This window comes from Oryctolagus cuniculus, chromosome 10 (assembly GCF_964237555.1).
Source record: "Oryctolagus cuniculus chromosome 10, mOryCun1.1, whole genome shotgun sequence".
In the NCBI taxonomy this organism is placed as follows: Eukaryota; Metazoa; Chordata; class Mammalia; order Lagomorpha; family Leporidae; genus Oryctolagus; species Oryctolagus cuniculus.
In genome coordinates, this window is record NC_091441.1 from 106885487 (window position 1) to 106902025 (window position 16539).

At 43.3% G+C, this 16539-nt stretch overlaps 1 long non-coding RNA gene across 2 annotated transcripts in view; it reads right to left on the reverse strand.

Moving 5' to 3' along the window:
- Positions 1-487: 487 nt before the first annotated feature.
- The window catches only part of LOC138844119 (uncharacterized), a 164846-nt gene continuing 148794 nt past the window's right edge, over positions 488-16539 (reverse strand). Inside the window, exons 3-4 of one of the 2 annotated variants that reach the window (XR_011379585.1) lie at positions 7743-7823; positions 488-624 (exon numbers count right to left, since the gene is read on the reverse strand). This is a non-coding gene — a long non-coding RNA (uncharacterized lncRNA). Of the gene's footprint in view, positions 625-7742; positions 7828-16539 lie in introns of both variants that reach the window. The other variant, XR_011379586.1, reaches the window with a different exon arrangement.

Here is a 16539-nt window from a genome sequence, read left to right on the forward strand (position 1 = left end):
CACTCTATGGCCATACCACCCTGAACACAGCCAATCTTGGAAACTAAGCAGAGGCGGACCTGGTGAGTACTTGGATGGAAGAATCACTGCCCATGCAAAACTATTATACACAAAACATATGTACAACAATTCTCATTGTGATATTATTTGTTGAAGCAAAAATATAGGAGAAAATCTAAATATTCATTAATAGAACAGATGAACATTTGCAATATATTCACATCCTGGAAAGGAATTCTAAAATTTCAATGAATGAACTAGATCTCAATGTGGATCCAGAGCCACAGATTTTCTAACCAGTTTTAAACCATTTTATTAAAAAACATTTCCTGGGCATGCATTATAGCACAGTGGGTTCAGTCACTGCTGGGGAAGCCTGCATAGCATTTGAAGTGCTTAGCATAGCATTTCAAGTCTCACCTCTGCTCTTGATCCAGTATCTTCTTAATGTGCCTTGGAAGCAGCAGATGAGGGGTCAAATACTTGGGTTCCTGTCACCTCCATGGAAGACCCGGGTGGCTCCTGCCTTTGGTCTGACTTGACTCCAGCTGTTGCGGGCATTTAGGGTGTGAACCAACATGTGGAAGATCTCTCCATGTCTCCACTTCTGTCTTGTTGCTTTGCCTTTCAAATAAACAAATAAACAAACTTAAAACAATTCTGGTTGGATCATGTGTTCATTTATAATTTCATGGATTTGTGTTTTCTGTCTTTTGTCTTTATTAAACTGGTTACTATATTTTGTTTCACTGTTTTTTTTTTCCACCAGAGAATCAGTTTTTAAAGATATTTATCAGTTCTGCTTTCTAATGAATTAATTTCTACACTTTATCATCATTATTTTCTTCTCTCCATTTGATGTGCTTTACAGATTTTATTGAATAGAACCGGACATTCAGTTATTTTCATGTACGGGGCAAAGGTCAGGAGAGAACACAGTGAGAAGGTGGCCTCTTCGAGCTAAAAGCAGCCGCCTCAGGAGAAACCAAGGCTGTGAGCATCTTCATCTTGCACTTTCTGCCTTCAGAACCGTGAGAAAATAAACTTCTACTGGCTAAGCCACTTAGTATATGGACTGCGCTGAGTGACACAGTCACAACACTACTAATTACTAATGCAATGAGTATTACCCTAATTCACCAGCACTTGCCCTATTTGTGGAACACCAAGTTCTCCTCTAAAGGTCTTTGGGATGCACCACATGGCCACATTTCCTACAGGCACTGTGCAGCCTACAAGATATCCCAGGAGCAAGGGTTTCCCACCATCCTCTGCTATTGCTGTGTCCTCTGGGTAGACACCACAGGCTCTTGGCAAACACAGGCAAGGTGATTACCTTTTTTTTTTTCCACCAATAGTCCTGGAATGACTGGGATTTTGTGACAATTTGTTGATAATATCCACCTTGTAGCAAACCAACTTGGAACACAATCATACAAAATTAAGTAACAACAATAACACATAAATAATCATACATACAAATTTTACTATTTTAATACAAAATTTGAACCATGTATGTTTACATGTATGTTTTGTTTTAGTAACATATTATCTTATATTATTTAATTTTTGGAGACATAACACTATTAATTATACAAAACAACCATAAGACTAGCTAACAGTAGCAATTGGTAGTAAATAGACATAAGACTAATAGGATAAATATGTAAAAAATAATAATATTATAATTGAGCAGTTTAAACTCTTGAAAAAATAACATAAATTGATACTTAAATTTGATAGATTGTATATTTATATATTCTTTTTTAATATTTTATTTATTTAATTGAGAGACAGAGTTACAGAGAGAGAGAGAGAGAGAGAGAGAGAGGTCTTATCTGCTGGTTCACTCCCCCAAATAACTGCAATGGCAAGGGCTGGGCCAGGCTGAAGCCAAGAATCAGGAGCTTCTTCCAGGTCTCTCACCTGGGTGCAGGGGTCCAGGCATTTGGGCCATCCTCTGCTGTTTTCCCAGGCACATTAGTAGGGACCTGGATGGGAAATAGAGCATCTGGGACACGAACCATTGCCCATATGGGATGCTGGTGCTGCAAGCTAAGGCTTAGCTTAGTATACCACAGTGTCAGCCCCAGTTACATATTCTTAAGATGCACAAATGTAAGAGTTTTAAAAAAGGGAACAAAATCAAATATTACTAAATACATACCATCTATGTACAATAAAAGATAACAATGAAATTTTTCTTTTCATCAGACGATATAGATTACTTTTGCCCTTGGTGTTACTTCTCCAATAACACACAGGTACTTTGAAGAGTACTGGAGTGCCTGGGCTCCAGCCCCAGCTCTGCTGCTAATCTAACTTCCTGTAATGTATACCCTGGGAGGCAGAAGATGATGATGGCCCAAGTAATTGGGTATTTATCACTCATGTGGGAAACCCAGATTGAGCTCTGGGCTCCTGGTTTCAGCCTGGCCCAGATTTAGCTGTTTTGGGGCATTTGGTGAGTAAACCAGCAGATGGTAGATTTCTCTTTGTCTTTAACTTTCTCTGCCTGTCTTTCAAATAAATAAATAATTTTTAAAAATTCCATGGGCAAATTGTTGAAAGCTAAAGTCAAATGAAAACAGCAAGAGAAAAACAACTCATCACATGTGAGGAACCCTAAAGAACTAACAGCTGATTTCTTAACAGAAACCATGGAGGTTTGAAGGCAATGGGATGACATCTAGACAGTACTAGCATGACAACTAAGACTGTCAACCTGGAACTCCACATCTAGTAAAACTATATTTAAAAGATGAAGAAGAAATCAAAACATTCCCAGACGAATGTAAAATACAGAAAACTCATCAGTAATAGGTCTACTATGCAATAGATAACAAAGGAAACTCTTCAGACTGAAATGAAAGGTCATTAAATGGCACTCAAATTCACACAATAAAATATTGGGCACCAGCAAAGGTAATCACATAGATAAATATAAATAAAATATAAATAAATTTTATTTATAATATTTTCTTATCCTATTTAAGAGACAGTTTCAAAAAACAATTATATAATTTTGTGGGTGGGATTAAACATATAAAATTTCATTTGCAAAATAGGACAGGAGGAAAAGTACTATATGGACGTAAAGTTTCTACATATTAATTAAATTAAGTTAGTGTTAAGCAAACTAGATGGCTTTAAGCTCAGATACTGGCTGCAACTCTCAAGACAACCATTAAGAAAATAACTCTGAAGAACATAACAAAACATAGAATTAAAATATTATTTTAAAATTTATAAATATGTTATTTAAAAATATTTTAAAATAGATTATTTTAAAATAATTATATAAAATATATTCTTTTTAATGGCAGACATAAATTCTATTTTAATAATTAATAAACTGATTAAAGCTTCAATTGAAAGTCAGAGGTTGGCAACTTGGATTTGTAAAAATGTGATCCAATTATGTTGGCAACAAGGGACCCACATTAGAGTCAAAGACACAAAAAGATTGAAAGTGAAAGGGTGAAAAAATATATACTATTCAAATAGCAACCAAAAGAAAGCAGAAGTATTTATAATAATATCAGACAAAATACACTTAAGACAAAAACTGTTACTGTTACTAGACAATTTTACACTGACGACTTTTCATTGCAACTATCAGCCTATGTGCACCTTTGTTAGTCCACATTCCATTAATATAGCACAATGCCTGAGGCTAGGCATTTTGTAAAGAAAAGTTTATTTTGCTCACATGTGGGATGTACAGAGCATGCCATCGCCTCACTTCTGGTGGGGGTCCTCTATGTGGATTCGCACCATGGCAGATGGCATAAAGGTGGGAGTGCACGTAAGGGAGCAATGACACGGTGAGACAGGAAGCCAGAAAGTAGAGAAGGGCTGATCTTGCTCTTTCATCACAACCCTCACTGTGGGAACTAACTGGGATCTTATTTCCATGATAACTACCTTAGTCCTTTTGAGAGCAGCATCTCCAAATGACCTAATCACCTTGAAAAAATTCCACCACCTCCCACACCACCAGACTGAGGACCAAGCTTCCAACACATGAGCCCCTGGGGAACAAACCACATCCAAACCACAGCAGTGCCAACAACAGGGCCCCAAAGTGTATGAAACAAAACCCAACAGAATTGCAGGGAGAAACACACAATTCAACAATGATAAAGAGTCCAACACTCCCCTTTCAATAGCAGATGCAAGAATCAGGCAGAATTTCAATGTAAAAAAAAGGGAGAACTGAACAAACTGTGAACCAGCCAGATTTCACAGATGTGCTAGGGTACTTCAAAAAGTTCATGAAAAATGGAATTAAAAGATAAGCTTATTTTGTTGCCAAATTTTTTGAAATCCACAGTTTTTCATAATACACATTTTCCATGCAGTTTTGAAGACCTTTCATATATAGATTTCAAAAGTTTTTTGCGCCAAAATGAATTTATCTTTGATTTCCATTTTAAATGAAGTTTTTGAAGTACTTTCATCTATACATACACATTGGACACTCCACCCAACAACAGCAGAATACACAATCCTCTCAGGTACACATGGAACATTTTTCAGGTTAAATAACAAACATGAATAAAATCTCAATAAATTTGAAAGAAATCATACAAAGCATGTATTGCAATCTAATGAAATAAAATTAGAGATCAATAACAGGAGGAAATTAGAGAAATTTACTAGTGTATGAAAACTAAATATGATTCAAAATAACCAACATGCCAAAAATTAAATAGTAAGGAAATTAGAAAATATTTTTATGTGAATATAATCAAAAATACACAATATAAAAATTTATGGGGACCAGTGTCGTGGCACAATGGGTGCCACATGGACCTATAAGGAAAGAAAGGAATCTTAGGAAAGAAACTATTTCTTATAACATTATAAATATCCAAAACTGACTCAAAAGGTATTAAGCCACATCAGTAGGCCACAGGGCATTAATACAGTTTCTATCTACTCTTGTTTTTCGTGTGTGGCGGGGGGGGCTCATTTTCTTATTTGCATGATTAGTTACTCTTGGTTTTTAAGTAGGAGTAGAAGATATTTACTTTCATGTATTTTCCTCTGAGCACTGCTTTCACTGCATTCCTTAAGTTTTTTTTTTTTTCAAAAAAGATTTATGTATTTGAGAGGCAGAGAGAGAGAGAGAGAGAGAGAGGTCTTCCATTTGCTGGTTCACTCCTCAAACTGTCACAATTTTCCCAAACTTGGAGGTTAGCTGCTACATGAACTGCTGGCCCCCATAATCTCATCTGTAAAAAAAGCTTGTGATCAGCACTACCTAAAATGGTCCAGTTGTTCTAAGAGTTACAGACATTTTTAACTACTGAGATGACAGCATAGGTCTCCACTGTATCACCCAGGGGGGACTCCTGGGAGCTACACTGTCATTCTTACGTTTTGTAGCAAGAACTTTCTGCACTCTTTCTGTGAGCGAATTACTAGTTTACCTCATGAAGGTGGGATCAGTTGGTAGCATTTCTAGAGACAGTACCACCCTGACTCCTAGAAGGCAAAGAGTCCTTAAAGTATCAGAAAACCCCACGGTCAACAAAATTCTTCATTAAGAACTCAGAATGCACAATGTTGAATTTGCTTGTGTTTTGTGCTGTAATATGATTAATAATTAGCTACTGGTAAGCTTTATCAAGTGCAGTGTACAAGATTTCAATTCCCCAACAAGATTAGCAGGAAATTTAGTGACTCTCAGTAAAGGTAATGCTTAAGAATCTTGTTTAAATTTGTTTTCAGTCTCCATAGAGTCTTAGTTCCCCCAGGCCAGAGTGTTTAAGAATAGTGTGCGTACGTTACTAGTTCAAGGATATCTTGTTTGATTAAATGTTCAATCAATCTCTTATTCAAAGCAAGAGCTTCATTTATAGATTTTGAGGGAACTGGCAAAGTCATTATGGAGGGCTATCCATGGAGGACTGATGTGTTTTAGAAACGTCTTTCTGGCTTTGGATTGGCACAGCTCCGGCTGTTGCAGCCATCTGGCGAGTGAACCAGCAGATGGAAGCCCTCTCTCTCTCTGCCTCTCCTTCTCTCTCTGTGTAACTATGCCTTTCAAATGAATAAATAAATTTATCTATTTATTTGAAAGGTGGATGAGATCGAGAGAGAGATTGACCTTCGATCTGCTGGTTCACTCCTTCAATGGCTGCAATAACCAGGGCTGAGACAGGGTGAAGCCAGGAGCCAGGAATTCCATCCAGGTGTCCCACATGGGAAACAGGAACCCAAGTTCTTGGGTCATCTTCTTCTACCTTCCCAGGTACACTAGAAGGGAGCTAGATTAGAAATGGAACAACTGAGACACCAACAAGGACTCCCATGAGGGATGCCAGTGTTACAATTGGCTGCTTAACTCACCGCACCACAATGCTGGACCCTGCCCCAAGAGGTTTTTATAAACGTTTAGTCAGGTCTACATCTGAGAGAAGAAAGTAGAGGTAAACCCAAGAAAAGAGAACCTTAGATTGGAAGTTCATCTCTTCCTAGTGTCACAGCTCACCTGGCCTGAGTTCAACCCTGGAGCCATCCCAAGCACATAGGTGAAAGGAAGTGTCTCCACCCCAGACTGCTGCTGTGGCCTGATTATGCACCAGCTGCACATCACTGGCAGGCCCAGAGCCAGCAGGGGGCCAGTGTGGGACATTTTCCATTTGTCCCTTTAGATCCAGTCTCCAATGGTCTCCTCAAGCTCTCTCCACCAGGCAGCTGATCTCCATCACCCGCAACTGGAGGTCTTCCCACCTCCAGGTCATTGCTGGGTTCCACCTCTCACCTAGAAACCACCGGCGGCTCTCATTGGAGCTCTCTGCCACTGGCTCCTGGAAGCCCCTCTCTCTCCCTGCTCCTGTAGAGGAAGGAACTGCACACTGCTACTCCTAACTCCAGGCACCGTGCCCTCCCTGGTGGTTTCTTTGTGACTTCCCACACCTTTGCACATAATTCCCCTTTTGAAACCCTCTTCAAAACACCCAATTTAGGTGTGTCAGCTCTTTTCTGGCAAGACTTGACTAATACACAACCCTGATTTAACTATCACCAGATTTTGCAAAATAAAAATAAGGATGCCCAGTTAAAAATGAACTTCAGATAAACAATAACACTTTTTAAAAAAAGTATAAACAGTTTCCAATAATCATGGTTTATCTGCAATTCACATTTAACTGGTATCTTGTATTTTTCTGGCAACTCGAGCTTCACCACCGACTATGAAAATGTCTTGGAAATCCTGGTGAGCCTCGGCTAATTCCTGAAATAAAAAAGGCTAATAACACCCACAGAATATTAACATGCATGAAGCGGGAGTGCAGTGGAGGATGGCCCAAGTGCTTGGGCCCTGCACCCATGAGAGACCAGGAGAAGCACCTGGCTCCTGCCTTCGGATCAGCGCGATGTGCCAGCCGCAGCGCGCCGGCCGTGGCGGCCATTGGAGGGTGAACCAACGGCAAAAGGAAGACCTTTCTCTCTGTCTCTCTCACTGTCCACTCTGCCTGTCAAAAAAAAACAAAACAAAAAAATGCATGAAGCACATTTGGAACTAATTTGTAGAACTGTTCTCTGAATTGTATACTTCCATGTGTGTGTGTTTGTGTTTGTGAATATACGAGCATAGAGAGAAAAAAGAAGTATATGAGGAAAAGAGAGAGCAAGAGAAAACAGTGGGAGATGGCCCTGGCAAGGCAGGTCGGGGCTGGCTCATCAAGAACCTTAGATTGAGGTGAGCAAACGGGAACCTTGCCTACCCACAGTTCTGCGCCTCCCTGCAGTATCCAGAATTTCTTCTTCGCGGTTGCTTCTGGTGAATTTGAGTCTCCAACGTTGTTCTGTCTTACAAAAATAAATAAAAAATCTCCTGAGATTATATCAAAGGATAAAATAGGACTCTGGGAATTTTTCTAATCCTACTAGTTGTGAACCACATTTGGATATTTTTCCATGTCTAATATGATAATAAAATGACTCCATTTAATTCTTTCTTTCCTTTTTTTTTTTTTTTTTGTAAAGACAAGAGAGATGAAGAGAGGGAGAGAGGGAGGAGAAGGGAGGGAGGAAAGAAGGGAGGGAGGGAGGAAGGAGAAGGGAGGGAGGGAAGGAAGAAATATAAGTTTTTGATAGCTCAAATAAAGTGCACTGAGAAAAGTTGAAAACTTGTGGGTTTCGCAACCTATATTAAAAAAGAATCAAAACACACAATCACCAAAATCAGTCATGATTTTTCACAGCCTCCAGCTAGCATAATTTCACTGGACACTTTATAAGCAGCTGTTCTGGGAGACACTCCGAGTCTTTCTGTGAGCTTTCACAAAGGAAAGCTTGCCACAGGTCTAGAAAGTGAAGAAGTCCTTGTGCCTGCTCTTTCAGTCTGGGACGGGGGAGGCACTTGTGTGGGTCTGTGCACGAAGGGGAAGGGAGCCGTCACATGGGCAATGAGCGGAAGACGCTCTGCGTGCCTTTTGAGTTAGCTTTGAAAAGAAACTCCCTGCGCTTCCTTGTCTTCCATGGTGCTCAGAAGCTTCGTCGTTTTCAGCAGCGTGATTAGGCAATGACTTCTGATTTCAGTCACAGGGAAACCACCACGCTCTGCCCCACCTACGCCAGATACTAGAAATGACAGAAAATATAAAAGAACGTGTTCTCCATCCACATCCACATTCAAAACCAAGACCAGCTGTCCCTGGGCCCTCGGCTGTGAGAGACTCACGGGCCACACAAAGCAGAGTACACTGAAAAGGAAGACGAGGGCTGTGGAGTGGTCAAGGCAGGTGGCCACCGCAGTGGACACACAACAAGGCAGCCACCGGCAGCATCTAGGCGCATGAGGGGCCCGGGGCAACTAACAGCTGTCTTAGATGGGCCCTGCAGTGAAGACCCCACATCCAGGTCTGCCGTACCACCAGCAGGCCTGAGCGATCCATCAGGACCGGAGCGTGGAAGCTCCAAGCAGTCAGACTTCTTGGCCCTGACACTATCGGCCACAGGTGCACCCGGTCGTGTTTACCCAGCCTCCATCACAAACCACTCAGAAAGCTCTCCAGAGGGCACCTCAACCTGTGCCTGGATCTCAGCTCATCTTTGCCTAGGAAGTCTAAGTGCTCAAAGTATTTCTGTCTTTATCAAAATTCCTTCTATATATTTCCTGGACTTATGCAAACGACAATTAAGGTCATTCATAAAAATGTCAGCCCAAAGCAGGCCAGTGGCAGAGCAGATTGGGAATCAGACAGAAACGATTGTCTAGGGCAATACAGAGGCAGGAACCAGTGCTCTCTGAACGGTGGCTGGACCAGCTCAAGTCCACCACACTGGTCAACAGTTTTGGCTTGACCCGCCTACTCTGACAATTTACTTAGTCACTCTCAACTTCAGTTCCCACTTCCTGCCTTACAGAACTGCTATAAAGATCAAATAGGGGCTGGCGCTGCGGCTCAATAGGCTAATCCTCCACCTTGCAGTGCTGGCACACCGGGTTCTAGTCCCGGTCTGGGCTCCGGATTCTGTCCCGGTTGCCCCGCTTCCAGGCCAGCTCTCTGCTGTGGCCCGGGAGTGCAGTGGAGGATGGCCCAAGTGCTTGGGCCCTGCACCCCACAGGAAACCAGGATAAGTACCTGGCTCCTGCCATCAGATCAGCGAAGTGCACCGGCCGCAGCGCGCCGGCCTTGGCGGCCATTGGAGGGTGAACCAACGGCAAAAGGAAGACCTTTCTCTCTCTGTCTCTCACTGTCCACTCTGCCTGTCCAAAAAAAAAAAAAAAAAAAAAAAATCAAATAGGATAATATGTTTTGTATAATTATTGGAATATAGAAGTTCAATAAATGTCCACTTATGATAATGATTGCTATTTTTAGTATCTGGATAGTCAAAGGCTTTCCTGGGATTGCTACACTCCCTGAAGCCCTCCTGGCCCATGTCATATTTTTATCACACTCCTTGACTGTGCTCTGCCCTGCTGTCTTTTCCTTACATCAGCTACCCTGGAATTGATTGGAGAGCCCTATGTGCAGACCCGTTCTGCCTGGAAGTGCTTTATTCTTGGACTGGAATGATTTCATCACTACAGTCTCCACCCTTTCTTGTGTCACAACGCCACTTAGATCCTCTAGCCACCGATTTCTTGTGGGTGTTTTAGAAATCTACCTCCTGGAGTCCAGACTCCCTTTTCTTACCACCCCCAATACTTCATGTACGAACCCCAGGGTGAGGTGGTCACTTCATGCAAAGCTTCTCTCTCTTCCATTTCACCCACACATTTCTCGCTGGCGGTCAGGGTCAATTCAAAATCCCTCTTCTCCTCTCATGCATTCCCTGCATTGACAGAGTTGACATCGCCAGCAGGGCACTTTGGAAACGGCGCTCTGCCTGCCGCAGAGGCACTGGCGCAGGAGGGTGGAGCGCGAACAGTCCAGCCCCTGCCCCACACTACCCCTCCTCCTCCAAACAAATGCTTCTCTCCACCTCTCCGCCCCGCAGGAGTATGCTGCGCTGTACTGTCCTAGTTCCATCTGTGAGTCTCTGGATCATCTTCTCTACTGTCATCCATGTGAACACAACACCCTTCGTCGTGTGCTTATGACGAGTTATTTACCAGACCCAAACGTGTTCACACGTTCTCTTCTTTGGTAAAAGTTTTTGCTTTCGCTGATTTCCCCTGAGCTTTTTTTCCTCCCTCTCTCTGTCAAGGCCCAGCCTAGCATCCTCTTGGTCAAGCAGCCAATTGCTCACCAAACACCTTTCTCCTTCTCTTCATGCATCCTTTTCCCCTTTCAGAAATTCCTTTTCTCCTTTCAGCCCAATCAGCACCCCTCTCTCCGCCATCAAAGGCCAAAGTTCAAAGGGAAAAAAGATCCTTGTTCCTCACTGCTTGCTGGAGCCAGCTGTTCTCAGCCTGCGCCATCCAGTTATCCCTTAGGTCTGATGAGCCAAAGAAGACACAAAACTGCTGAACCTCCAGCTCCTTCGGTTCTTTACTTGGGTTTTCAGCCTGGACAGCTTCTTTCACACTGACTCGGAGAGGAATGGGCAGCAGCTCCCTTGGGGGCACAGCCTCCTGTGAAATCAAGCCGAGCAGACCCCCGTGGACCCACCACACTGCCTCAGCACCCACCATCCCCTTGCAGACTGAGCACTGCAACCCTGGACTTGAGGACTTTGATCAGTTCTTGTGGGAACAGACAGCACCCCAAGCTTCCCTGCCCTTCAGGTAGAAGACCTCCATGCCGGTTCCCCAGTTTCCCAGAGACCTCCAGTCAGTCTCACCAGCCACTGTCCAGGGCGGTAACTCGCTCACTTTCTCTCCCTCCCTGACCCACCTGATCATGTCTACATTCCCAGATAAATGACTTAATCTCTAATAACTACCAGCATCTGCTTCCGGAGAACCCGGCCAAAGAAGCAAATCCATATGTGACATTTGCTTATATGGGCCCTTGGTGGAGAACAATTTGAACCTTAGTTATACAGTGTATTTGTATCCTTAATTGCCATAAACTTACTGGCCTAAAAACAAACACAAATATTATCTTTTTTTTTTTTTTTTTTTGACAGGCAGAGTGGACAGTGAGAGAGACAGACAGAGAGAAAGGGCTTCCTTTGCCGTTGGTTCACCCTCCAATGGCTGCCGCAGCCGGCGCGCTGCAGCCGGCGCACTGCGCTGATCCGAAGCCAAGAGCCAGTTGCTTCTTCTGGTCTCCCATGGGGTGCAGGGCCCAAGCACTTGGGCCATCCTCCACTGCACTCCCTGGCCATAGCAGAGAGCTGGCCTGGAAGAGGGGCAACCGGGACAGAATCTGGCTCCCCGACCAAGACTAGAACCCGGTGTGCCGGCGCCGCTAGGCAGAGGATTAGCCTATTGAGCCGCGGCGCCAGCCAAATATTATCTTATAGTTTCACACGTCAAAGGTCTTTACTGGGCTAAACTCAAGACATAGGCAGGGCTGTGTTCCTGAGGGCAAGAATCTGTTTCTTGCCTCTCATAGTTTCTCGGGATGGCCTGCATTCTGTGGTTCTTGGCCCCTTCCTCTATCTTCAAAGCTGGCAGTACTGCATATTCAGCTCTCTCTCTCCCTCTTGAGATCTCTCTCTCTCATTCCCCCTCTCTCCCCTGCCTGTCTCTGATATTCCTACCTCCTTTTTAAAAAGGACACTTAAAAACACACTGGGCCAATCCAGATAATTTAAGGTTATTTTCCCATCTTGAGATCCTTAACTGAATCCCGTTGCAAAGTCCTTTTCGCCAGATGAGGTGACATACTTGCAGAAGTTGGGGATTAGGATGTCAGCATCTCTGGGGAGCCATTTTTTTTTCTCTCCCAAGTATTCAAAAACCTAAGTTGTAACTGTGAATGAGAAACTATTGCTACCACTGACCCTGTACAGTCCAAGTGCAATGTTGGACACATGAATGAATTTGAGGAAGAAAAAGGCTTCAATTAGACTTCCCTGGGCAGACAAGAGGAATGTAAACAAACACACAAAAAAGCAAAACAAAATCTTGTCTCTATTAACTTTCAAGGATCAAGGGGAACCTTGGACATGGTTGAATCCAAACACTGGATTTTGATAATGAGTTCTCAAGATGCCAGTTACCTCCAGACCTCCTAAAATCGTAGCACAAGACCCCTAAAGCCTGTGGGCTGCAGTGACCTGTGGGTATCCACGGTACTTGGGAGGCTCCAGGGCTGCACCCAGGCACGTTCCCAGCTGTTCATGAACCAGGGCAGGTGGGGACCAACCCCTTTCTGTTCTTCAAAGGCTACCTGATACAGCTGCTTCCAAGGCAGCAGGCCTCTGGGGTGGGGAATCAGGGCCTTGCCCTGGGCCCTTCAGAGAGCTGAGGAGGAGGATTTAGGCAGAAGGAGTCAGGCTGGGAGGAATAGTTCCCCCAGCTCACAGCCATGCCTGGTGTGAACAAGCACCTACTTCCAAACTAAAAAGAGAGGAAGAGCCTGGTAACAGTGGAAATGGAAACAGGAGTGGCATCGTCTCAACAGGGGAGGGGAGAAGGGAGCCAAATCTTGCTCAGGCCTCCAATCACGCAAATCCTCCTGCTGCCAGGAGCCAGCAGTGTTTCATCCTGTGCTACTGTTTGAGGACTGCAGGTCTTGTACTGCAAGCCTCCCTTCCTCACTCCCCATCAGTGACACACACAGCTTTGTCTCTCACCTCCAGCAATGGTGCCTGGCAACAAAGGCAGCAAGGCAGGAAGAAAGCAGGGTATTCCCCGCCCAAGAAGGATGGGCACAAGGAACCCTACGTCCTGGCCTCTGCAGCACTGCACTTGCCCAGTGCATGTCCACTTGAAACACAAACATTCGTGTGGACAAGGGCCCTGGGTCTCCTCCAAGTCTCTTCCTCAACCACCCCCATGAGCAGCAGGTGGCCACTGTCTTCCCACTGGCCCAGAAAGTTGAGAGTGAGCTGATTATTCTACTCTTCTGGGGGTCAACTTTCCTTCCTACGAAATGGAAGCAACTCAATCTGTCTTACAGGGTTGTGAAAAGCTTTAAACGGAAGAGTGTTAAAATTGCTTGAGCAATTATTTTTGGCTCTGGAGGCTATGTTTATTTTGACTAGGTCTGCACTTATTACATAAAGGTGAAAAGAAATTATGTGTATCCACCTTGCCTCAGTGAGCTCTTTTAGACTTTAGGGATAAAGGGATTTCCTGTCTAATTACCAGTTTCACAGCTGCCTCGAGAGGACTCAAAAACAATTCTCTCTTCCTGGTCAGGTGACTCCCTGTCTCTCCTCCCAAGTGGGAATTAACTTCATTCTATGAGTCAGGACCTCAGCACCATGGGGATATGTGTGCAGCCAGTCACATGGCAACAAAGAGCTGAGATCAATCAGGGTCTTGAACCCCTTGAAGATATCAAAGTTTGCTCCCCATCAGCATCTCTCATGGCATGGGGCACAGTCACCACTCTCTAGGGTCCAAGGCACAGAACTGGGACTGACTGGTTGAAATGGCAGAAAGGAAAAAGGAAAGTTCGGGTTCAATCCAAGGAAGGACTGTTAGCATCTAGAAACATCTTACAATGAAGTGCTTTCTTTGGGAATTCAAGGTTAGCCACCCACGTTGCCAGAATTGTTCCTTCGATGGGTGGTGGGAACATTCAAACCTGGCCTAATCCACTCACAACTTTCTTAGGGATGCCATCCTCCCAGCTATACGATGTTTCCGTTGATAGTTTAAGCTACAAAAGTTCTGGTCTCATTTCATACATAGACTATGCTAACCGATAGTTTCCTAGCTGTCATTTTAGCAACACTTCCTAGGTCAACACCACAACCCCTATCTATACTGAGACTTTAGGAATTTTAACCCTGATTATATTCATTTCTAAGCATATCTGTCCTCCAAACTTTTGAATACACCTGTTCTGTTTTTGTGTTGAGACTTTCATGCCCTCTCACCCTTTCTTTCTCACTCTCATCATGACCTGCTTCGTTCTCTGTGCAGCTAGGTCCTGACACTTGTGCTCACAGCAGTGCCCAGAATATTCCAGATCTACTTTCCCTACCAGCTCCCAGTCTTGATCACCCCAAGCATGCATGCTCTCTGCCCCTAGATCACCCATGAGCATAGCATGCCGATTGGAGTCCATGAAAAAACCAGTTTCCAATGTCAATGCCATTTGATAGCTTTATGAGATTTTTCTGTCCCTCCAGTCTTGATGTTCCTCTCTTAGGACACATTTTTTATTCAGAGAAGTAATGGCAGAATGAGAGAAAAAGACAGCAAAAAGAAAGAGAATAAGGAGAGAGAGAGAGACCCCATCCTGCTGGTCACTTCACTACCCAAATGCCCACGATGGCTAAAATTGAGCCAGGATGAACCAAGGAACTCAATCCAGGTGCCTCATATGAGTGGCAGGAACCCAATCACTTGAGCCATTACCACTGCCTCCCAGGGTGTACATTAGCAGGAAGCTGAAATCAGGAGCAAGAGCCCGATACTGAACTCAAGAACTCCAACATGGGCTGGGGCATTTCAACCAGCATCTTCACCATGAGACCAAACACCCATCCCTATACTTTTGTTTTTGTTTTAATAGTTTTGAAGCTATCACACTTTAACCAGCTCAGCTTCCTTCACTCATACCAAGGAATGACTCTCTCTCTAACAACTTGAAGACTATGAGGAAGGTGTTTCTCCTCTACTGCCTAAAGATAATCCCTATACTTGTGCCCTTCCAAAAATGTACCTTTTATTGTTGTTCTTCCTAATTACAAAATAAAACCATGATCTTACAGCTGCAACTCTTTCCCTCAAAACGCATACCAGAATGCAGGGCAAGGGGTCCTGATCGTTTAGAAACAGCATGGAATCCATGCTCATTTGTCTCCAAAAGTGAATCATCTGCACATCTGGAGGCTTCAGTTAATATTATCCTTAACAACGTATTTGTGACATTACACGAGACTGTGACACCTAGGTTAGATCTGGAAGATCTGCCCTTGATGTATGCATACATCATCTTCTCAGAGCAGCCCCCTGTGCCATTGCAGGGTGGGGCTGTAAGCTCACACAGCGTTATTGGGAGTGCACAGGCACACATGTCCTACAGCACAGACATACACACAAAATTCCTCCCTCAGTCTCAGGGCTCTATTTTTAGCAATGTGTTCCAAAGAGATCATCAGATATGCCCAAGATTTAGGTTCAAAAACATTTTTCCAGAGATTTAGTCATAAAGGTGAAAAATGGACCATGACCTTAATGCCTATCAACAGGGATTTAAATAACAACAGTAACAGATAACTTCTGGGATTCAACTAGTTCCTACTGATAAAAGTTCTTTCGGAACTAAAGAGTTTAGAAGAAGACATAGCTACTATATTTACTCATAAAATATTATTTTAGATGAAAAAGAAAAAAAAAAAAAACCTCACTATTCCCCCAAACAATGTTAACTCTGAGTTTGTCATTCTTCATTTGGTTCATCTATAGGTGGCTAACGGCAAGTTATATAGAGGGATACCCTGTTCTTGGTTTTTAATTCTATTCTATTGTCAAGAATAACCTCTCTAACATAGAACCAAAGGTTAAGAGTACAGAGGACTGGTGATCAGGCTAGTTCAACTGAACGAGAACATTTAGTGGACAGTAAGCACTGAAAGGTGAATATGGAAGGAAAAAAAAAAAAACAGGATAACTTGAGTTCCTACGGTTTGCCAAGCACCAGTGCCTAAATTCCTTTACAGACTCACTTAATTCTCAAAAATAATTATCTCCATTTTACAAATAAGAACACTAAGAGTCAGAAGGGCTGTGTCAACTGATCTAGAGCTAGTAAGAACTTGGGCAGTCTGGCTCCAGAGCCCAGACATTTGGGTAACTGTAATAAATATGATAGAGCCGTCTAACATGCTATGAGAAAATGAAATAAGCACTAGACAATAAACAGCATATGCAATTCCAATTTATTTAAGGTTATACATATGTGTGTGTGTCTTCTAGTCAAGTGTGTTCCTGTAGGGTATATACGCATATGTGTGTATGTTTGCATATCCACACACATGCATAGACAATGGTTAAAT